This window comes from Carcharhinus amblyrhynchos, chromosome 4 (assembly GCF_965287045.1).
Source record: "Carcharhinus amblyrhynchos chromosome 4, sCarAmb.v2.hapA, whole genome shotgun sequence".
In the NCBI taxonomy this organism is placed as follows: domain Eukaryota; kingdom Metazoa; phylum Chordata; class Chondrichthyes; order Carcharhiniformes; family Carcharhinidae; genus Carcharhinus; species Carcharhinus amblyrhynchos.
Genome location: NC_137327.1, coordinates 75,051,618 through 75,076,370, shown reverse-complemented (window position 1 = coordinate 75,076,370; position 24,753 = coordinate 75,051,618). Strand labels below are relative to the sequence as shown.

Genomic DNA, 24,753 nt, shown 5'->3' with positions numbered 1-24,753 from the left:
TCATGTAGAATAAATTGAAATGGTTGAAGATTGACATCTGTGATGTTGGCACCCTGAGGATGAGACTGAGTTGAAACAACCTTCTGGCTCTTGATGATTACAAATGCTTTAGCCATGCATTTTGCACTAATGTTCTGGATCCCCCATCACAGAGGCTCGGGATGTTTGTGGAGCCTCCTCTATTTAGCTTTTCAACTGTCTATACATGGTTTGAGGATAATGATGGAGTGAAGGTTATGTCATGCCAACAGATTCCATAATGTGGTTAAATATAATTCTACTGCTGCTGATGACTTTCAGAACTTCATGGATACCCTTCTTTGACCTTCTAGATCTACTCAAAATTTATCCCATTTAGCATGGTGATAGTGCCACGCAACATGATGGAGGGTATTCTCAGTGTGAAAAGAAACTTTATCTCTGCCAGGACTGTGGTCACTTTATTGTCATGGAAAAATGCAACATGTAAATTGGTGAGGACGAGATCATGTAGGTTTTTCCCTTGTGTTGGTTCCCTCACCAACTCCCTCACGGTCACTTTGGCAGAAAGTTCAGAACTTGCAGGACTTGACCAGCTCTGTCAGTAGTGGTGCTACCAAGCCAATCTTAGTGATGAACATTGAAACTGCATTTCCCCCAAGTGTGTGCACACCCTCTCACAAACACACGCATACACTATATTCTGCAACGTGGCTATTTAGTGGTATTAGTGTTAATTCTCTCTCCAATTCATTTTAATAACCTCAAATCTGTTAATCAGATATTCTATGTCCCTTCTTATGAAGGAAAATGATTTTTGGCTAGGATTGTATGAATGGTTAGTCATGGCTCAGATTGATGTTGTTGATCATTGTAGCTCCAAGCAGCCCAGTGTGATAGATTGCTATTTAAGCTGCTTCAAAAGATTGGATCTTCACCCTTAATTGTTCAAGACCAATTTGGCAAGTGAACCATGTGTATATTTTATGGCTTGAATATTTCTTTTTAGCCAAGCAAAAACACTAAAGATTCTTTGCTCGCAGCTTTACTTCTGTATTTAACCAAAGTAGAAATGGTCATGAACAGCTATCTTCTAATACCACTGCACAATATCACTTCTCTGAGGGTAGCATGTTATACTTAGTGTGATGTATATTAAAAGGACATGTTTATAAGCAGCAGGAAGAGGCTGGTGGTAATGTTGGAGCATTGTGGTAAATTTAGTTTTACTTGAATACCAGATAAGTTGTTAGGGGGGATGATTGTGGACAATGTGAATAGAACTGTTGTTAAAACGTATAATAGGTTTCCGGCAGTGAGGAAGGGGGTCTTCAGTAAAAACGTGCACAAGAATCTCGACAATTTGGAGGTCAGTTTGGTTACAGTAGCATTGAAAGCCGCACTACATCTCACACTGAGTGCGCGTAATCCAAGACACTCCCTAGCTATGGGTAAGATAAAAGCAAAAGTGCCGAATTTAATTCAACAGAAAACCTAAAAGATCCATCCTTCTCTCTGCCTGCTGTGTCACATTGTGAAGTCTTCAGGACTAGATCAACAACAGGCTACTATCATTTTAAAGTAAAGTTTTCTTTGTTAGTACAAATAGGCTTACATTCATGCTGCAATGAAGTCTGTGAAAATCCCCTAGTTGCCACATTCCAGCACCTGTTTGGGTACACTGTGGGAGAATTTAGCATGGTCAATTCGCCTAATCTGAACATCTTTTGGACTGTGGGAGGAATCTGGAGCACCCAGAGGAAGTCCATGCAGACACAGGGAGAATGTACAAACACGGACAGTGACCCAAGCCAGGAATCGCACCTGGGTCCCTGGCACTGTGAGGTAGCAGTGCTTGTCACTGTGCTGCCCCCTATATTTCCCTGGAACAAACCAGATGGTAGCACAGTCTGTGAGAAGGATCTGAGCAGTTTGTGACCCAACAATCTTAAAATTAAGAGGAAAAACAAGAACAGCAAAAAGAATGTGCCATGACCTGAACGACCAGACATCCTGCATGACAACAAATGCTCTGCAGGTCCAGTATCGCCGTCACCAGACACCTTTTGGACTTGTGGAAGACACAGTCACCCTCGCCTATGAGGGATAGCCAGTAAAGCTTACCAGACCAATGGAAACAAGCTAACATCAGTGACATTCCAGAAGGAGACAAAAGTTAGTCAGAAAACTAAAGCCCAGTGTTTTCTCACCAGCACCATTTGCAAACTGCTTGAACGTATTGTTCCTTCTCATGTCATGAAGCACTTTGAAACTCACAGTAAATAAGTAGACACTCGGTTGATACTCAGTATAGTCTTTAGGTGAAAGATGGTCTGGAACATGCCTTTTGCAGACTGTCAATGACCTAGCGTCAATCTCAAAGAGACTAAACTACTTGTATGGCAATACTAAATTTTTCAAAACCCATTGACAAAGTTTTTCGTCTGTCAACATGGAATCAGATGAACATTAGTCAATTGGATCTGGCATGTCCTTACCAATAGTGGTGTATGATGGGGAATCATCTACTTGAGATGTGATGAGAATAACCCAGGGAACTGCATTGGAGTATTTATTTTTCTTGACATAAAAACAAACCTTCCCAAATTTTTTTTTTAAAAAAGTTGTTCATCTATTAGCAGATGACTGCATGGTTTATGCATTAGGCAAAACTGAAGGTCATATCAGTTCCTTGCAAGATGGTCTTCTGGAATTGCAAGAATGGTGGGACTAATCAAAAGCTTTTGGAATGCTGCTCCTTCATCAGATGAAGTGGAGCGAGATCGCAGGCACAGAATTCCATTTACGTATTCTGTGCCTGTGCACCTTGTTCCACTTCACCTGACGAAGGAGCAGTGCTCCTAAAGCATGTGATTTCAAATAAACCTATTGGATTATAAGCTGGCATCATGTGATCTCATCTTATCCACGTCAAAAACTATCTTGAATGAGGATTCCACTTTCGGCAGACAACATTCAAATTAAACAGGTCCTTGGACTTCTGAGGAGCAATCTTCAGGATTGCAACAAAAATATCATGAGTTATAGTTTACCAAACATATTTGTTCATCTAGTACTGGGTTAAATTGATGAGAGGGAATTGTGACAAACTATTCACAGGACAACTGTGTTAGAAATAAACAGGCTTTATTATTTTTGTAGATGTGACCTCATGTTTTGTCGTTGCCGATGCCCACCGTCTTCATGGAGAAATGAGCAAATTTAATTTGTATGGTTCTAATGTTAAGGTGGCCACAATATCACAGTGGTGTTGATGTGTCCTTTCATTTCAGCCTTTGAACAATTTATTACTGGATATTTCCGTGCACCATAAGTATAGGATTCAGGAGAGCAGCACTGAATTAACTCTGTGACTAATTCCAACTGTGGAGAAAATGTATGGAGGAAGGGTGCAAGATGTAATACGAGAATTTTCTGGAACATAGTCTTGATAATTAAAATAATAGTCAAATCCAGTTTTGTTCCACCAGATTCGTGGATTTATTTCATCAGCAGTTTGAGAATCATATTCTGTAATTATGTTTGTATTATTAACCCCTCTGGTTACGGTGAATAAATAAAGTATGTTATTATGTGGTAGGGAGTTTGAAGTGAGGCAGGATTCTGTTGGATTTTTCGTTCTTTATTCTGCAGTTCAAGCCATTTTTTTTTGGGCCAGGAAAATTACAGATGATGTGCTGACAAGTTTTGATGGCATTTTGTTTCTCGAACAAAAGGAAATGATTGTGATTGAAAATAAAATATTCCCCACACAGTTTTGTACCTGGCCTTCAAGAAGAACGTCAGAGTGGGTTCAGGAATAGTGTTGAGGAAGATGTATGACTTGGGGTTCTTGTGTTATGAGAATTGAATTGGATTTTATTGAAGAGCAAGCACCAACACCTGAATATTTAAAAATATTTGCACAATCCCTACTTGGGCTCCTGTGAGTCTGAAAGTGATTATTTGAACTCATTGTCAAGTAAACTCTTTATTTGGTTACTAGTTAATGAGTTCTTGTGCCTTGGTTGTAAAAATAAACCAGCAAAACCATTTTAAGTTGAATGTTTTTGTTTATTTCAAACTAGTTAATAAACCCAGACTCTGGTTGGATGTAAGTAAGCTGTTCAATCGTTCATTGGTTTGGAGCAACTACCTATTTTAAACCTTTCCTGAATGAATGTCGTAAATTTCACTGTGGCAACAGAAGATGAGACTTTGCAGGTTCACCATTATGGGTCACTCCCTAAGCAAGGACCTCACGTCTTATGCTGACTGCACACTTTTAGTGCCTGATAACAAGATAGACAACAGCATTAGCTCAGGATCATGACCTTTTGCCATGTGCACTGGTCAATGTAATCTCTCTCACACTTTTTAAACCTTGTTCAAAGGCAAACTGAAGAACATTGTTGTGATGTGAGGCTCCTTGTAAACCAACAAATTGGTTTGTTTATCTTGAAATATGTGAATGAACAGAACATTTTCTGATAATGTTTATTTCATACTGTTCATCACACAGGAAAGCAACAAAATAGTTAGCTTTGTCACAACAGTAGACAGACAAGTTAACAGTCCCTGAGAAGAACATTATTGTGATGTGAGGCTCCTTGTAAACCAACAAATTAGTTTGTTTATCTTGAAATATGTGAATGAACAGAACATTTTCTGATAATGTTTATTTCATACTGTTCATCACACAGGAAAGCAACAAAATAGTTAGCTTTGTAGACGGACAAGTTAACAGTCCCTGAGCATACTGATGCTCTGATATGTCAGTTAAGAACATAAGAACGTAAGAAATAGGAGCAGGAGTAGGCCATCTAGCCCTTCGAGCCTGCCCCGCCATTCAATAAGATCATGGCTGATCTGTTGTGGCTCAGTTCCACTTTCCCGCCCTCTCCCCATAACCCTTAATCCCCTCTCTTATCAAGAACCCATCAACCCGCTTCTTAAAAATATTTAGCGAGGCAGCCTCCACCACTTCAACGGGCAGAGAATTCCAGAGATTCACCACCCTTTGAGTGAAGAAGTTCCTCGTCAACTCCGTTCTAAACCACCTCCCCTTTATCTTGAGGCTGTGCCCCCTAGTCCTACTGTCTTTTTTGAGTGGGAAGAGTCTCTCCACCTCTATCCTATCCATCCCATTCATCATCTTATACGTCTCAATGAGATCTCCCCTCATTCTTCTAAACTCTAACGAGTACAAGCCTAGTTTATTCAGCCTCTCCTCATAGCTCAATCCCCTCAACTCCGGTATCAGCCTAGTAAACCTCCTCTGCACTCCCTCCAGGGCCAAAATATCCTTGCGCAGGTGCGGCGCCCAAAACTGCACACAGTACTCCAGCTGCGGCCTCACCAATGCCCTATACAGCTGCAGCAAGACCTCCCTACTTTTATATTCAATCCCCCTCGCTATGAAGGCCAGCATCCCTAAAAAACTTAGTGATGATCCCTGGTGGGGCACTGTAACGAAAAATATCTCCAAAATGTCAAAAGGAACTTACAAAATCAAACCAGTGTCATTACTGGGGGTGGGGATGTATCCCAGCCCCACATCTTGGTTATCTGTGTGCGCACTTAGATATGGCATGTCATTGTATATCCGCCACACAGACTGGTTGGACTGAATAGCTTATTTCTCTGTTATTACTTCATATATTCCAATGAATAAATAAGTTGTTTATGCATCTCAATGTCAGTCAGGCTAAGGCCTTGTGTGTAACCATGAGGTAAGAACATAAGAAATAGGAGCAGGAGTAGGCCATCTAGCCCTTCAAGCCTGCCCCGCCATTCAATAAGAGCATGGCTGATCTGAAGTGGCTTAGTTCCACTTTCCCACTTCCTCCCCATACCCTTAATTTCCTTGTCTGTCAAAAACCTATCTACCCATGTCTTAAATATATTTAGCGAGGTAGCCTCCACCACTTCAACGGGCAGAGAATTCCAGAGATTCTAAGTGAAGAAGTTCCTCCTCAACTCCGTTCTAAACTGCCCCCCCCCCCCCCCACCTCTTATCTTGAGGCTGTGCCCTCTAGTCCTACTATCCTTTGTGAGCGGGAAGAATCTCTCTACCTCTACCCTATCCATCCCTTTCATTATCTTATACGTCTCTATAAGATCCCCCCTCAGCCTTCTAAACTCCAACGAGTACAGACCCAGTCTGTTTAGTCTCTCTTCATAGTCCAACCCCCTCATCTCCTGTATCAGCCTAGGGAACCTCCTCTGCACTCCCTCCAAGGCCAGAATATCCTTGCGCAAGTGCGGCGACCAAAACTGCACACAGTACTCCAGCTGCGGACTCACCAGTGCCCTGTGTAGTTGCAGCAAGACCTCCCTGATTTTATATTCTATCCCGCTCGCTATAAAGGCCAGCATCCCATTCGCCTTCTTGATCACCTGCTGCACCTGCAGACTGGGTTTTTGCAACTCATGCACAAGGACCCCCAGGTCCCTCTGCACCGTAGCATGCTGCAGCTTTTCGCCCTTTAAATAGTAATCTCTCCTACTATTATTCCTGCCAAAGTGGATAACCTCACACTTGCTAACATTGTACTCCATCTGCCAGGTCCTCGCCCACTTGCTCAGCCTATCCAGATCCCTCTGCAGACTTTCCACACCCTCTGCACAATTTGCTTTTCCACTCATCTTTGTGTCATCAGCAAATTTTGTTACCCTACACTCAGCCCCCTCCTCCAGATCATCTATATAAATGGTAAATAGCTGAGGCCCCAGCACCGATCCCTGCGGCACTTCACTAGTCACCAACCGCCATGTCAACCTGCAGATTTTCAGGCCTCGCTTGCCTCAAAACCAGAAAATCCTGCCCGAAGTCAACTGATCTTTCCATGGTATGCCCCTCTCATGCTCTCATTCCTGTGGTGGGCGGGGTGATTAAAATTTGTCACATAATGTTTTTTTAAGTAAAATTGAAAAATCAGCAACGTTACAGATTTTGATTCACTATAGTCATAGGTTTTCAGCATTGATTTTGTGTCAAGTTTATATTGCCATGGATGTTCTGATTACAGAAGGGATACCAATAGGAAGAGCCAGGCCTTACTCTTCAGAGTCCCAAGTACTTCTCTAATCCGATCAGCAACAGCTTGGCTCCATTTTCTAGCACCACATGGAGAATGGATAATATCCAATTGAATCACTGCTGTGTTGGCTCCTCCAACTTCAATGGAAGACTTAAAAGCTGCTGAATAGATCCTGAAAAGTAAGGAAGACCCTTTGAAAGAAATTCAGAAAGCCAGGAGAAGACAGTCAAGTTTCAGATGAGTGAAGGCTAAATTTACGATTGATATTTGTATAGCAGTCTTGTTCAAAGTATCACATTACTCTGAGGGCTGTCTAGATTGTTTTTAAATCATGTCAATTTTTGATTTGATATCGGTAAATTGTTCTTAAAACATTTCCAGTGCAAAATAGTATATGCTTTCACATAGTTCAGTTGGTATCTACAAGGCACAAGTCAAGAGTATATTGGAATACTCTCCACACTTTCCTGTATGATGCAGCCCCAACAAAAAAATGAAGCTTGACACCACCTAAGATGAAGCAAACCCACTTGATTTGCACCCAGCCACTATCTTTAACATCCATTTCCTCCATCAATGTTGCACAGTGGAAACAGTGTTTACCACCTATAAGATGCACTGCAGAAGCTCAACAAGATAGCTTTGACAGCACCTTCAGAACCCATGAACTCTGTCATCTGGAAGCACAATAGCAGTAGATGGATGGGAACACCACCACTTACAATAACTCTCCAAGTCCCATTCCATCCTGACTTGGAAATATATTGCTATCTCTTCACTATGGCTATATCGGAATCCTGGAACATCCTCCTTAACAGCAGTGTGTGTGTGTATGTTCTTGCACCATATGGGCTGCAGTGGTTCAAGAAGTTCACCACCATCTTCTCAAGAAATCCACAATAAATGCTGGCCTTGTCAGTGATGTCTGTATCCCATGAATAAATAATTTCTAATAAAACACTTTCACCCAGAATGATGCGGTTGTTGCTTTTAAGACCCATTGGATACTTGAACACAATCCAGGTTGGCACTTCAGTATGGCTCTGATGGAATGCAACAGTTGGAGTTGCCATGATTAGAAGACCCACCTGCTCTCTCAGCAGGACATGAAAGACCTGATGGTACCATTCAAAGAAGGGCAGGGAGTTCTCCCTGGGATTCTGGACAGTATTTATCTTTCATTCCTTGCAAACAGAAATCACAAATTACATTGTTATTCAGCTTATTGCCAGTTGTAGCATCATGCGGTACAAAAAAATGACTGCCTCACTTTCCATCATTAAAAAAGTGACTAAACTTCAGCAATTTCAGTGGCTGTAAAGTGCTTGGAATTTCCTGAGTTTGTGTAAAGCATTATATGAATACAATTTCCTTCCTTCTTCTTTTATCAGTGGCTTCTTTTTTACAAAGACTTACCAAGTATTTCACATAGAGCAGTGCAGCCCAAATGCCCAGAATTAGATGATAAACAATTTAATAGTGCATTCTGATTTCTCGAGATGGATAAATCAGAATTGGTCAGATTGTGATCTTGAAAACTAACAAATGGGTAGTTTTGTTTTAATATTCAGCCAAATTGTTTCAGACAAACTTCCTCACTCCCAGACTCTGCAGTATTTGGTTTGCTGTCAGCTTTTCTTTAATTCTGTTCAATATCATTCCATCATGGAAGAATCAATGCTCTGCCGACAGTTTTTGTCATCAGAAAACATTTGTTGTCCCACAGCTGGCGTCATGAGAATTGCCATTGTGCTGTAGACATTCCAGAACTTTCCATTTGTTTGCTTTTTAATCCTTTTGCTCTTTAGATGCACAGTATTTGATTGGACCCTACAAAGAGAATTGGAACAAATTAGATTCTTATGTTGAAATAGATGAGTTTTTAGTTCAACCAGTGCAGTGTCAGTTTTGTTCATCGGTATATTATATGGTACACTCCAACAGATTCCGTTGGAAGTGACTGTTAATGTGCAAGCTTCCATGGAGACTTCTCCCCAGATTTCTCTAATTGCAAGGAATGCCTGATTCACTCCTTGCTTACCATTCGTGGATGTTTTTCACATCAGAATAGTACCTGTTTTCTTGATTCATCCCGTAGTCAGGGCTGTTTGTGTTCCTTCCAGTACCTTGGCTTACAGCCAACTCAATACGAACTGAGCATGTGGTGCTGTGTTTCAGACAAGTGGTATATGGAGAGGTGGCTTCACACAACAAAGATTGAAAGTTTTGAACTTTTCCAAATAAATTGTTCATCATCATCCATGATTTGTGTACTTTTGAAGTGTAGTGCCTGTTGTACTACAGAAAATGTTAAGTCAATTTACGCACAGCAATCTCCCACAGACAGCGGTGATATGATGGTCATAAAATTACTTTTTTGGTGGTGTTGACTTGAGGGCTGAATATTGGCCAGGACACCAGGGATAATGTCTCTACTCCTGTACAAAATAGTTCCATGGATCTATTACATCCAGATAAGGCCTCAGTTTAGCTTCTCATCTGAAAGACTGCACTTCAGCACTGGATTACAAGACCAAGTGGGACCTGACCCCACAGCCTTCTGACGTGGAGGTCTGAGTGCTACCCATCAGTCGTAACTGATGTGAATTTTCTGTTAGAATGTTTGTGCACAATAAGGCCTAAGGACATCTATTCTGTCATTTTGAGGACAATTCAGGTGAGGATTGAATACGAATGTAATGTTTTGTGCTCGGTGGGTATGAGCAAATAATTGTAGTTTGGCAGAGTGGAGATGTTAGTGATTGGCACATGGAGAATTTTATTAATTTTCAAAACTGTACTTTGTAAAAATTTCTAAAAGTACATTACAAATAATTTGTAAATTATTGGAAATTAAGAACATGCAGTGAAATTCAACTTGTCTCCATACAGCATGTTCCCCTCTGAGGAGCTTCAACACAATTGCAATACTCTTGACATTTACAATGTACATTCTGTCAGGTGTACAACCTGAGGGCAAAATGTTTCAAATTGAAGACTACAAAAATTGCAATGGAATTCAACCATACTCTGCATGGCATCTTCCATCCTGAAGTTCTTCCTACATGCTGGGAATCTCACTCCCTCCACACTTTACCCACATTGTGGTGGAGCAAAGACAGTTGTCTATCTTCTTTGTTATGTGCCTTTGCAGAGAAGGTCTGGCGAGAGATGCAGTGTTTTTTTTTGTTCATGTTCGTCCTGAGTAGCTCTGTGATACCGGACTTTGTGCTCCATGGGGTGATTAAAGGGACATGCACCGAGATGAACGTCAGCTGTGATTGGAGGACATCAACTCGGTGAACCACGCACTTTGGTCTGCCTGAAACTTGCTGGTCTTCCAGCGCAAAAGTTGCCCTTGACCGAGTGTTGCAAACTGGTGTATTCCAAGGTCCAGGACTACATGCTGAGAGACACACTAAAGCGTGGAGCAGCTGCAGCAGAGGGACAGTGAGGAAAGGCTATCTCAAGTAGAGTATGCTGGGAGTCTAGAAACTATGTTGAACCTTTTGGTCATGTGGGGAATTCTATCATCTCAGGCACTAGTGTTCTCAATTGCTCTGAGCTCAATCATTTTTTTTAAATCTGTCACTGCCTCAACCTGAGAATAGTGGTCCTTACTGTACCAATGTGATATTTTGTTCATTTCCCACATTGCAACTCTGGGGCCTTTCTATGCAACATGACTAATTATCTGAGGCTTTCTTTATTTTTGGCAGAATGTCCACAGAACCACACCAGTGACACAATCCACTGCTTCTCGCATTCAATGAGACCAGCTCTTATTTCTTCCAGTTTGTCCTCCTCTTGAAGACTTCCTACTAAGGTCTGACAATAACAGCAACTGTCCTCTGGAACCTTACTTAAAAATGGTTATTCTCCATTTGACACCAAATGGTGCTGGAAAGAATTGCAACTGCTCAACATTACAAACATTTGCTCTTCCAGAAGTATTTATGTAGCTGTGAAGTGCAAGAGCACAAGTTGAAGAAGAAACAATTGACCCCATTCTGTACACCAGAGTGAGGATCGACCCCAGTCTGTACATCAGGGTAAGGATTAATTTGGCCTGGCCCCAATCTCTACACTAGGATAAGGGTCGACCCTGTCTGTGCACTAGTGTAAAGGGTTGACTCTGCTTGTGCATGAGCGTAAAAGGTTGTCCCCACCTGCAGTAAACACAGTTAAGATGTTTCGTATCGAGGATTTGCGCACAAAGCGATTGAAGGCTGACATATCTGCCTGAGCTATTATTGCGCCCTGTGCTAAAAGCTTTAATGTAAAATCAAATGTGATTTGAAACACATTTGAAAAACTAGATGTAATAATGATTTCTTTGAGTCCTTTAAAGTTTTTAAGTGGCTCAAGTTAACCACAGGATGAGCTTGCTTGAGGAAGTCTGGCTTTATAAATTTTTTCCCTCCATCACAGGAAACAACTCATGCCAATTACTGTATTTTGGGACTCTAGCTCTTGTGTTGCTTTCTGAGCTGCTCTTGTTTGGGTCAGTTGAAAAATCATCATTATTCAGGGTTGCAGGTTCAACTATTTTACAAGGTTCATAAAAATGTGAAGCAGTTAATATCCTGAGTTTGATGGTATCCTCATGTAACACAGAACAGAGTAGCAACATGTCTTAAACTGCTGCACTTGTGGAAGGCAAAAACTCTAGATTGAGCTCAAAACAATGAATGTTGTGATTTAGGAGTGGGTGTACTGTAAGCCTTTTCTGATTAGATGTTTCAGTGCTTTCCTCATAGAACTATAGACTCCGTACAGTGCAGACAAAGGCCAGTTAGCCCATCAAGTCTGAAGACATAGTCACTAAAAAGTTATGGAAGAGGCCAGAATTGAAGGAGTAGAGAGTGTCTCAGAGGGTTGAAGGGCTGGAGGAGGTTAGAGGGGACAAGGCTATGCAAAGATTTGAAAATGTGGTGAGCATTTTAATATTGAAGCACTGCTTAACTGGGAGTCAGTGCAGGTTATCGAGCACCAAAAGATGGTGAACCAAACTTGATGAGAGTTAGATGTTGGGCAGTAAAGTTTTGGATGATCTCAAGTTTATGAAGCAATGGAAGATAAGTTTGTCAAGAGTGCATTCAATAGCTAAATCTAGAATGAGCAGAGGGATCTGGGGGTCCTTGTGCACGAATCACAGAAACTCAGTTTGCAGGTGCAGCAGGTGATCAAGAAGGCGAATGGAATGTTGGCCTTTATCGCGAGGGGGATAGAATATAAAAGCAGGGAGGTCTTGCTGCAATTGTACAAGGTACTGGTGAGGCCACAACTAGAGTACTGTGTGCAATTTTGGTCCCCTTATTTGCGAAAGGATATATTGGCCTTGGAGGGAGTACAGAGCTTCACCAGATTCATACCGGAGATGAGGGGGTTAGCTTATGAGGAGAGATTGAGTAGGTTGGGCCTGTACTCGTTGGAGTTTAGAAGGCTGAGGGGAGATCTTATAGAGACATATAAGATAATGAAGGGGCTAGACAGAGTAGAGGCAGCGAGATTATTTCCACTTAGAAAGGAAACAAGAACTAGAGGACACAGCCTCAAAATAAGAGGGAGTCAATTTAGAACAGAGTTGAGGAGGAATTTCTTCTCTGAGGGTAGTGAATCTTTGGAATTCTCTGCCCATTGAAGCAGTGGAGGCTACTTCGTTAACTGTGTTTAAGTCACAGGTAGATAGATTTCTGATCAATAAGGGGAATTAAGGGTTATGGGGAACAGGTGGGTAAGTGGAACTGAACCACTATTAGATCAGCCATGATCTTATTGAATGGCGGGGCAGGCTCGAGGGGCTAGATGGCCTATTCCTGCTCCTATTTCTTATGTTCTTATGAGCAAAAAGCTTCAGCTACAGGTGAGGTGGGATGAAGCTGAGCAGTTTTTTTGAAGGTGGAATTGTGGCCTGAGAGATGATGTAGATGTGGTCAGAAACCTTGGTGCAATACAACACCAAGGTTGGGGGAAATTCTGATTTCAGTTCAAAAGTTGTTAAGGAGAGGGATGAAGTCTGTGGCCAAGGAAAGGTAATTTTGGTGGGGGTGGGGGCAGCAAAGACTGAAGCCAAGAGTTTGTACCTTGAGGGAAGAGAGATCTCATCACTGACCACTTTCATGTGCATCTAATATTGAGGAAATTATTGAGGAAATTTCCACTTCTGTAATCTAGAAAGACTCTCACTAAGCTCCTATTCAATGGGGCGAGGTCATCTCTGAGAGAGGACCTTGTTTAAAAGCTTTGAAAGTGTGTCTTTTTGTGATGATGTGAGACCACAAACAAGGTAGTCAAATAAATAGTGAAGTTTAACAATAACTCAGCAAAATAATAATGACAATAATAACTATGAAAACAGGAACACTAGTAAAACAGGTCTTGCTTACAGGCAAGCCTCTTGCACACTAAAAAGCTTGCCAAAGGCCGCACGTGCTCAACACGGGTGGCATGGTGATTGGTACTGCAGTCTCATCAGGGACCTGGGTTTAATTCGAGCCTCAGGTCACTGACTGTGTGGAATTTGTACATTCTCCCAGCGTCTGTGTGGGTTTCCTCCCACAGTCCAACGATGTGCGGGCGAGCTGGATTGGTCATGCTAAATTGACCTGGGAAGAGAATTAGCAGGGTAAATATATGGGGTTATGGGAATAGGGCCTGTGTGGAATTGTGGTCAGTGCAGACCTGATGGACCAAATGGCCCCCTCCTGCACTGTAGGGATTCTATACCCTCAACAGCTGTCATTAAAATAGTTACAAAGAAGAAAAGGCTTATAAGAACAATCAACACAAAATGTCACTCTGTGTACCACTTTCTGAAAGAGGATTTGAGCTCATTTGTGTTGAAACCGTAGTTCAATGAGACAAGGTGGCTCACGGTGTAAAGATCATCTGGGGGGGCTTCAGAGGAGAAATCCAGAGTGGAGTATGTATTTTAGGTAGTCTTGTGTGTTTAAAGGGACTTTTGTGTTACTGAGACCATTGTAGCTTTGTATACTTTGTATATATTTTGTAATCTGTGTTAATCTTAAAATCTGTGTATTTGTTAAGCTAAGGGGAGAATAAAGGAGTCTTGATTGTATCATAATCCAACTTTTCACCTTTTAATATTATTTTCTTTGTTAAATGTAATTGATATACCTGTGACTCTGTTCTCGACATTGTCCAAAGAAAGTAAAGGGTGCGGTCTTTTGAGCCTGGATTCCGCTCCAGGAGATTCTCGTCCAGTCATAGTACCAACTGGGATCATAACACATCTCGCAGAAGACCTGACCAAAACGTGTAATGTTTAATGGGATAGAGAAAACAAACCAAGAGCAGCACTTTCAGATTAAGTGGGGCAGGAGGGCTTAGAAGGTTCAGGGTGATGTCAGGAAATACTACTTGACAATGAGAAGAGAAAGAAATGGAATACGTTGCCAGAAAAGAAGATTGGGGTTGGAAACCAGGCTCATTTAGCAAAGACTTTGTCTGTAATGGAATGATACTGTAATAGATATCCTGGGAAGGCAGGCTGAAGGGAACATCATAACCTAAAGCTACCTTCTAAAACAAATAAAGAGAGCCAATAATGAGATTGTTGTGATGTCCTGCAGAGTTGAATAGTTGGCTGCCACTTATGGAGTGGATAATGACCATCTCAACAAAGTATTTAGCAACTAGAAAGATGCATACAGTCTTCATCTGAGAAGGAAATTGGGGCAATGGGAGTGGGGAGAAAATTGGATTTATTTGGGCACTAGTTCTATAAACGAAATATAAAGTTGTAGTTGATGCAACTAGCCCAAAACACTAAAATGGACGAGATTGCCTCTTTGAAATGATTGTGCAACAAAATGCTTGTTCCTAATACTCTAGGTATGTTGTGGCATGCTATTTAATGTTCTGTGCGCAGCAGTTTGGAATGTTGTACAATGAGCCAGTTGGGTGTGGAAGAGTGTTTTAGCAGCTGTTTTTTAAACAGGAGGCTGTTTTCAGCAAAGTTATCCTGCTGTTTGTTACGAATAATCGTCCCGGTAAGTTAACAGTTGGTGATTTTAAATAGTTGCTTGTTTACCGAGCTGTCTAGGACATTGAAATGTTGACTTTTTTTTTAAACATTGGAGAGAACTTCAGACTTTTAAAGATTTTGTCTGAACTTTTTTCCAAGTCTGATACTCATAGTTTTGAAGAGGGATTTGACTTCATGTATTTCGTCAGGTTTGAGATGCTATCTCACTTAAGCAACACTTAACTTTATGGCATTTACTTAGTTTCTTTAAACTAGCTCTGGAGGGAAAACTTTTTTGGAAGGAGTTTTAAAAAAATAGATTTCAAAGCTGTCACACACAACTGTACAATCTTAAAGCAACCTTCAGTGTTAAGTACTGAGTGTGCCCTTTTATGAAGCAAGCTGCTGGGGACCAACTAGCAAGGTTTGAGACTGCTAGATCACAGAGTTTGTGCATAATCTAAAAGATCCAGCAAGCACCAAATTTTTAGTATTTTCTTGACTTACCTGTTCAGATTTATTTGAAAAAAATCTTATGCTGTAACAGTATCGCCGTTGTTTTGTAGCTGAGAGTCATTTGGAATTGAAGACGGAGGTTCCTTGCTTACTGTGTAACCTTGAGTAAATGTCTAGCTGATGAGTTTTGACGGGTGACAAGAGACAAGTTGTTTACCTGCTGGGGAGTCTGTAATGATGGGCCATTATCACAGCCCATGATGACACCGCAAACTGCTGGATTCATAGCCCATCATCATAGGGCAGTAGTATTATCTGGTGCGCCTGCTCATTCAGGCTTATGTGCAATATTGTTGATAGCAGCAAAGTAAGATAAAATTGATTTGAGGTGGGGTGGGAAGTGATTTAGGCACCCATATGGGAGGCACCTGTGATTTGAATACTCCCAACTGAAGGTGGAATGGTTAAGAGAGAGGATATGCAAGACTTAACTTGTACTGTTTGCAAGTGAATGAGCTTGGATTGAAGAATTTTTTTTAATCAAATGGAGACAAAAGACTTCTGTTGTACATCACATCCAATTGCTGAACCATTGGATCCATTTCAGTGAGCCAAATTCCTTGTTGGTCTGTCTCTTATTCTTTCAACAAACCTAGGAAAGATACATCTTCCTTTAGTTTTTACATTTTTGCTGTTTCACTTTTTGTTGAGATTGGGTGTGTTGATGATCTCATCTTGTGTGGGAAACATTTGAATGAAATTTGTTTGAATTTAGCCCAAGATTGTAAATGAGATAAATTTGCCTTGCGGGGCTGGAATGAGAAGGTACACCTTGATCTAGTCAGATCGCTGGTGATAATGGCCTTTACGGTTGAGCTGAGTAATTCTCCCAGTCCCATTTCCTCATGTCGTTAACACTTTCAGATTGTGAAAATGTAAAGTGACTCACACCTATCATGTCAAAATGGCAAAGATTGTGGCTACAATTGTGTTGTACAGGAAAGAGCAGTGTCCCCTCAAAAGGCCATTTGACTGTTAAGTTACCAGTCTCCAATTGACTGACTAAATGCCTTTGAATCATAAGGTAGAAATAGCTAACGAATGAGGAACAAGTCCTGAGCAGAAAAGTCAACAATCAATTCCCCTCTTTTTTTAAATGCTGCAATTGGAAATTAAGTGTGTTATTTTGTGCATTAAAGAATCCCTTCTTACAGTCCTGCACCTTTTCTCTTAATCATTTAAAATTGATGATCCTTTATCAGTAACTAGAAACAGAGGAAGCAGACTTTCCCCATTCACTTTTTACAGTCACTCATAATGGTTAAAGCTTCTAAGTCTCCTCTTAAGCTTCGCTGCTTCAGTGGAAAAATATACAAAAAGTCTGAGGTCACCTACCAACCTTCTTAGGAACACCTTCTTCCCTGCTGCCATCAGGTTTTTGAATGGACCTACCTCACATTATGTTGATCTTTCTCTACACCCTAGCTATGAATGTAACACTACATTCTGCGTTCTCTTGTTTCATTCTCTATGAATCGTATGCTTTATTTACATGGTGTGGTAGAAACAATACTTTTCACTATATGCTAATACATGTGACAATAAATGAAATCAAATAGTTTCTCCTCATGAATTTTATTTTCATATTAATCTACACTGTATGCTGTCTAGGGTTTCTCCTGCTTTGGAGCGCTTACATTCTCATTTCCAGTAAGAATTATCAAAACTAATGCAAAGTAGTTGAATATCTCTGCTATATATCGTACCTGAAACAGATTGTGAGAACCTATCCTGAGAGAGAGGAAAATGACATTTTTAGAAGCTATTAACTGTGAGTCGGAGTGGAGAAGGGAGGAACACAATCAAATGAATGTTTCTGATGTAAGATCATGACCTGAAACATTAAATTTGACTTTTTTTTGCCGCTGATGCTGCCAGACCTGTTGAGTATTTTCTGTTCATGTTCCTTCAAAACAATAGACATTCTGAGAAAATTTTGTATTGTATTAGTAAATAGTATCGCAAATAATCTGTTGGTAAGGCCTATCATTTTGTTTACATTGAGTGAGCTGTGTGATGTTTTTACTTGACATTGGAGGCAGTTCAAAGGAGAGTCAGCAGACTAATTCCTGGGATGAGAGGGCTGACCTATCAGGAGAGACCAAATACAAGGGTCAGCATTCCTTGGAATTTAAAAAAAAAAGTGAGGGGTGACCTTACTCAAACATTATATTATCTTGAGAGGACTTGACAGGGTAGATGGTGAGATGTTTTCATTAGTGGGAGAGTTCCATACAAGGGCACATAGCTGGTCATTTAAAACTGAGGTGCATAGAAATTTCTTCTCACAAATGGTGGTGAATCTCTGGAATTCTGCACCCCAAAGAGTGGTGGAGGCTGGAGCATTAGAAGTATTTAAAGTGGATGTGGATATATAGGTTGAGAAATAGAGGGTCATAGAGAAATGGCACAGAAAAGGAGTTGAGGCTGGCGTAGATCAGCCGTAATCGTAACGAATAGTGGAGCAGGCTTGATGGGCCTGATGGCTTACTCTTGCATCTATATCTTCTGTTCTATTACTTCATTAAATGTAATATTTACTACAGTAATTTTAGGCTGTAGTTAGTTCACAGAAAAACTCAAAAATCTGAACATTAAGCTTGGTCTAGCTACCAGATAGCATTCTTGCCTCAAAAGAAAAAAGGTTGTGCATTTATGTCCCACTCCAGAAGCCTGTGTACACAATCTAGGACTGTCAAAGGTGGTGTTTTCTTGCTGAGATGAAACCAAGATTACGTTTTTCCCACAGCTGGATGGGAAGTGGAGTGGGGTGGCTTGATGGGAATTAATTCTCACTGGCATCCTGACGAATTCCTATACCCCTCAACCAGTGCCACAAACGCATTTTCAGGTTAAAATTTCATCATTTTTGGGAGCCTATTGTGTCCAAAATGGCTACCGTAGCCCTACATTACAACAGCAATTATTGTCTTTGCTACACAAACGGTCACTCTCAGATGTAGAGGCTTTCGGGATCTGTTGTGAACTGAAGATAGTTGCAGTAGTGTTTCCAAACATTTAAAATTTATGCAGATATCATTCAATGTGCATTTACTGTTCAGTCAAAAGATCTGTATTTATATTAAAGTTTATTTATTAGCCACAAAAAGGCTTATATAAACACTGCAGTGAAGTCACTGTGATATAACATCTTTCAAAACGTATAGTCACTTCTGCTATCAGAATCATAGCAGCCAATTATCACACAACAACCTCTCATAAAGAGCAGTCTGATCATTGGTAGATCATCTGTTTTAATGACGTTGATTGAGGGGCAAATATTGAAAAGTTATGATGTAAGATCACTTGCGCTTGCCTAAGAAAGCAGGGCTTCTTGTTTAACACTTCATCCTGAAATCAGCACTCCTGACAGTGCAGCAATTACTCAGTACTACATTTGAGTGCCAGCCTAAACTCTCCATTAGCTAGAGTCGTACCTAGTACTCAGAAAAATGCAGGAGTTCTTCAGGGTAATGGCTTAGGCCCAACCACATACGCTATAACAATATCAATGTCTTAATCTCTGCTTGACATATAATCACATTGTTTGGGGCATTTAATCTATAACATGCAAATATTATATCAATGGCCTTCCTTCAATCATGGGGTCAGAGTGGGCATGTTCACTGATGATTATACAATGTTCAATATCATTCACAACTCCTCAGACACTGAAGCAAGTCATGTCCATATATAACAAGCTGATAAATGGCAAGTAACATGCATGCCTTTACAAGTATTAGGCAATGACGATCTCTAACTAACAGAGAATTTGAACATCTCTACTTGCCTGGGCCAGTGCAGCTCCAAAAACACTCAAGCTCATCTCCATCCAGAACAAATCAGCCCACGTGGTTGGCATTCCATCTACCAAATAAATATTTACTCCCTCCACCACTGCTGCACAGTAGCAGCCGTGTATACCGTTTACAAGATGGCAGCAACCAAGGCTCCCTCGAGAATACCTTCCATATGACCACTACAACTTAGAAGGACAAAGGCGGCAGATACATTTGGAACACTTCCACCTGCAAGTTCCCCTCCAGGCCACACACCATCCTGACTTGGAACTATATCGTCATTCCTTCACTGTCACTGGATCAAAATCTTGGAACTCTCTTCTTAACAGTACAATGGGTCTACTGACGCCACATGGACTGTAGCAGTTCAACAAGGTGGCTCACTACAGTCTTCTTAAGGGTAACTAAGGATGGACAGCAAATACCAGTGATACCCATATTAAATTTAGAATTTTAAAAAAATTACAGGCACGGCTTCTAACATTCCAAAGTCTTACATAAAGCATACACTTTGTATAGGTATAAATATCAATAATTTTCAATCATTTTATCTTTCCATTTGTCATTTTATTTTCAAGGGTTGGAGGGCAGTGTGCTCACTGAAGCTTGTTAAAAATCCGTGTAAAACTGAATCCAATACACACCATATTTTGGAAGTGGGAAAGTGTGATGAGAAACTTATTCAGTGACCAATGGTTTTGAATGTTCAGCTGTCAGGGTGCTAGGTGCCATATTATGTAAATCTAAAGTTTTATTGTTTGCAAATCAGTAGTGGAGGTAGAGAGAGAGAACATTTTAAACAAAGTTGCTTGCTTTTTTAAGCACTTTTGTAAATTGGTAGTTAGTCCAAAGGCTTTGTGATAGCAGTTTGTGATGAGTGAATTTTTGGCCATGTTTCAGATGTAGCTAGATGGTGATGAACTTTGAAATCTGCACTCTACATCCAGTTAATCTGCAAGCAACACAAGAGCAGGTTGACTAGTTACTTGTGTGTAGTTAACAGCGAAAGAATTGAGAGTTCAAAACCTCTTTGCACCAACAATTTGCTTTTTGTACATTGGAGTAGCACTTTGTATACATGCACTGCTGACCTCAAGACTCTTGCTTTGACTTCTGCCTCAGCATGAAATCCCACTGTAGAGAGCAGCAGTGTGTGTATATATAAACTGCATTCCTGAAGTTGACCTCTGGTGTATCAACATTAATAACGGTTTGTGATCACCAGCAGCAATCTTAAGCTCCGACTTTGTGCGCCAATACATAATGCACGCAGGAATAATACATAGAGCAGTTACACTACACCGAATATAAATGTTTGTGGCTTTCGGTTTGTCTTCCCCTTTTCTCTGGCCCCTCTTTCACACAGTAAGAAGTCTCAACACCAGGTTAAAGTCCAAAAGGTTTGTTTGGTAGCAAAAGCCACTAGCTTTCAGACCACTGCTCCTTCATCAAGTAAGTGGGAGTTCTGCTCACAAACAGGGCATATAAGGCAAAAACTTAATTTACAAAATAATGGAATGCGAGTCTTCGCAGGTTATCAAGTCTTAAAGGTATAGACATTATGAGTGGAGAAAGGGTTAAGTACAAGTTAGAGATATGTATTGTCTCCAGCCAGGACAGTTAGTGAGACTTTGCAACCCAGGCAAATCATGGGGGTTACAGATAGTGTGACATGAACCCAAGATCCTGGTTGAGGCCATCCTCATGTGCGGAACTTGGCTAACAGTCTCTGCTCAGCGACTCTGCGTTATCGTGTGTCGTGAAGATCGCCTTGGAGAATGCTTGCCTGAAAGATCAAAGGTCAGAGGCCGAATGCCCATGACTGCTGAAGTGTTCCCCAACAGAAAGAGAACACTCTTGCCTAGTGATTTTTGAGTGGTGTTAATTCACCTGTTGACATAGTGTCTGCATGGTCTCCCCAATGTACCATTGCCTTAGGACATCCTTTCCCACAGCATATCAGGTAAACAATGTTGGCTGAGTTGCAAGAGTATGTGGTACTGGTGGATGGTGTTCTCATGTGATTTGATGGCATCCGTATCAATAATCTGGCACATCTTGCAGAGATTGCTGTGGCAGGGTTGTGTGGTGTCTGTTCTCCTGAAGGCTGGGTAATTTGCTGTGGACAATGGTTTGTTTGAGGTTGTGCGGTTGTTTGAAGGCAAGAAGTGGGGGTGTGGGGATGGCCTTGGCGAGATCTTTGTCATCTTCAGTGACATGTTGAAGGCTCTGGAGAAGATGTCGTACCTTCTCCACTCCGGGAAAGTACTGGATGACGAAGAGTACTCTGTCTGCCCTGTCCTGTGTTTGTCTTCTGGGGAGGTTGGTGCAGTTTTTCACTGTGGTGTGTCGGAACTGTCGATCAATGAGTCGAGAGCCATATCCTGTTCTTATGAGGGCACCTTTCAACGTCTGGAGATGTCTTTTGCGATCTTCCTCATCTGAGCAGATCCTGTGTATACGGAGTGACCTCAAACAGACCGTTGTCCCAGCCTTCAGGAGAATAGTGACCGCGGCACCACACAACCCTGCCACAGCAACCTCTGCAAGATGTGCTGGATCATCGACATGGATGCCATCATCTTACATGAGAACACGATCCAACAGGTACGCAAGACATACTCTTGCAACTCAGCCAATGTTGTCAATCTGATATGCTGCAGGAAAGGATGTCCTGAAACATGGCACATTGGGGAGACCGTGCAGACGCTACAACAACGAATGAATGAACACCGCTGAACAATCACCAGGCAAGAGTGTTCTCTTTCTGTTGGGGAACACTTCAGCAGTCATGGCCATTTGGTCTCTGATCTTTGATCTTTGGGTAAGTGTTCTCCAAGGCAGCCTTCATGACACATGACAACAGAGATGTTGAGCAGAAACTGATAGCCAAGTTCCGCACACATGAGGACGGCCTCAACTGGGATCTTGGATTCATGTCACACTATCTATAACCCCCATGTCTTATCTGGGCTTGCAAAATCTCACTAACTGTCCCGACTGAAAATAATATACATCTCTTTAACCTGTGGTTAACTCTCTCTCCACTCACATTGTACCTTTTAAGACTTAATTACCTGTAAAGACTTGCATTCCAACCGTTATTTTGTAAATTAAGTTTGTGTCTTTATATGCCCTGTTTCTGAACAGAACTCTCACTTAGCTGATGAAGGAGCAGCGCTCCGAAAGCTAGGGGCTTTTGCTACCAAATAAACCTGTTGGCTTTTACCTGGTGTTGTGGGACTTCTTACTATGTTTACCCCAGTCCAACACCGGCATCTCCACGTCTGTCTCACGGGCAGTGGCTTATGCTGTTGTATAGTTGCATAGCTATCAGCTGCCCTTGCCTGAGTGATGTGGGTATGCCGGCGTTGGACTGGCGTAAACACAGTAAAAAGTCTGACAACACCAGGTTTTAGTCCAACCGATTTATTTGATAATAGACTCACAAGCTTTTGGGCTTAGTCCCTTCGTCAGGTGAATGGAGAGTTCTGGCCTCAGACAGAGCATATAAAGCACAGACAGTTTAGAGATTACTGATTAGAATGCGAATCTTTACACCTAACCTGCTGTTCAAGACCTGAAGTGGCTGACAATGTGAGTGGAAGGAGCACTGATCACAGGTTAAAGAGATGTGTATTGTCTCCAGACAGTACAGTAAGTGAGGTTTTGCAAACCCAGGCAAGTCACGGGGGTTACAGATAGTGACCATGCAGACGCTACGACAAGGGATGAATGAACATCGCTCGACAATCACCAGGCAAGACTGTTCCCTTCCTGTTGGCGAACACTTCAGTGGTCACGGGCATTCAGCCTCTGACCTTCGGGTAAGTGTTCTCCAAGGTGGCCTTCACGACACACGACAGCACAGAGTTGCTGAACAGAGACTGATAGCCAAGTTCCGCACACATGAGGACGGTCTCAACAGGGATCTTGGGTTCATGTCGCACTATCTGTAACCCCCGTGACTTGCCTGGGTTTGCAAAACCTCACTTACTGTACTGCCTGGAGACAATACACATCTCTTTAACCTGTGGTCAGTGCTCCTTCCACTCACATTGTCAGCCACTTCAGGTCTTGAACAGCAGGTTAGGTGTAAGGATTCGCATTCTAATCAGTAATCTCTAAACTGTCTGTGCTTTATATGCTCTGTCTGAGGCCAGAACACTCCATTCACCTGACGAAGGGACTAACCCCGAAAGCTTGAGTCTATTATCAAATAAATCGTTTGGACTAAAACCTGGTGTTGTCAGACTTTTTACCTTGCCTGAGTGGCCATTCTTGTTTGACAATGAGGTGAGTGGATGCCAATGCCATCTGCAACCTAACTTTGTCTGATTCACCTGATCCATTAAACGTGTAGCTATCTAGAAAGGGAGGGCAGGGTGAATAAGGTCAATAGAAAATGATCAGGAACAGGACTGCAAACTTAAATCTTTCCCTTCCCATCCTACCGTTTTCAATCCCTTTCACCACTGAGAACATTGGTGATCAAACCATGACAATTTTCCTCAACTTTGTGGCTTCGTAGAAGCATCAGGCAGTGGAGAGTGTAGAGAAGGGGAAAAGAAACTTCTTCTCAAATTCTACCCATTTAGAAAAACTGATGAAATGTTTTATATTTTGACTGACTTAATTGAATCAGCACTTTTTTTTAGTCAGCTTTTGGAGATTTGTACGCAGCTCTTTTCAGTTACTCATGCAGATCTTTTTTGAAGCAGGAATTTGTTGTCAGTGTTCTTCCTCTTGTAGGATAGTTTGATGAAAAATACACTCTAATTTAGTCCCAATTTTTGTAACTTCCTCCAATCCCACAACCCTCTGAGAGATTGACGTTCGATTAACTTTGCAACTTTCCATGTCAGTAGTGAGTATCCAGACCGAAGAGTGAAATGCAGCATTTTTGCTCATTTAATAGCTACTCCTTACTCTTGTATGACACTTGTGAATCATCCTTTCTAGCCCCTTTGCAGCATGCATTAGATTTGGTTTGAGTGTGTAATGCATGCAATACCAGCGTGTTCTTCTGCCAGTATATAACTCATTGTTTCACTGTGTTTTCAGCTGTCTTGCCAGCTTGATGTACTCTTCCCTTAAACAGTCCCACCTGAAGGCACTGGCCTTCTTCCCTAGTAGTGTCCTTGTATAACTGGCAAATATAACCTTTCTTTGCCAATAAGCAGCTAACCCTGCAAATATTTGCTTTTGTGGAGAGAACTGACCCTTTTTATGTCAGTCCTCCTTTAACTCCTAATTGATTCTTGTAAAGGCTTTCAAAGAACAAAGAAAATTTACAGTTTCAGCCCTCCAAACCTGCACCAACCATGCTTCCCAACTTAACTAAAACCCCTTATCCTTCCAGGGACAATATCCTTCCATTCCCATCCTATTCATGTATTTGTCGTGATGCCCCTTAAAAGTCACC

At 41.4% G+C, this 24,753-nt stretch overlaps 1 protein-coding gene and 1 long non-coding RNA gene across 5 annotated transcripts in view; one reads left to right on the top strand and one right to left on the bottom strand.

The window, feature by feature from the left end:
• Positions 1 to 24,753, top strand: part of LOC145342124 (plastin-3-like) — a 112,542-nt gene that overhangs the window by 27,413 nt on the left and 60,376 nt on the right. The window contains exon 1 of one of the 3 annotated variants that reach the window (XM_080187364.1): positions 14,931 to 15,037. The exons of the other annotated variants lie outside the window; for them this stretch is intronic. The gene's annotated coding sequence lies outside the window, so the exon portion shown is untranslated. Of the gene's footprint in view, positions 1 to 14,930; positions 15,038 to 24,753 lie in introns of those variants that run through there. 3 annotated transcript variants of the gene reach the window in all.
• On the bottom strand, positions 8,217 to 15,746 carry LOC145342125 (uncharacterized). 2 transcript variants are annotated; one of them, XR_013886512.1, is made up of 3 exons: positions 15,520 to 15,746; positions 14,163 to 14,290; positions 8,217 to 8,852 (listed from the first exon to the last, which is right to left on the bottom strand). It is a non-coding gene; the product is annotated as an uncharacterized LOC145342125 (long non-coding RNA). The 2 variants fall into 2 exon arrangements; XR_013886511.1 differs by lacking the exon at positions 8,217 to 8,852 and adding an exon at positions 9,895 to 10,456.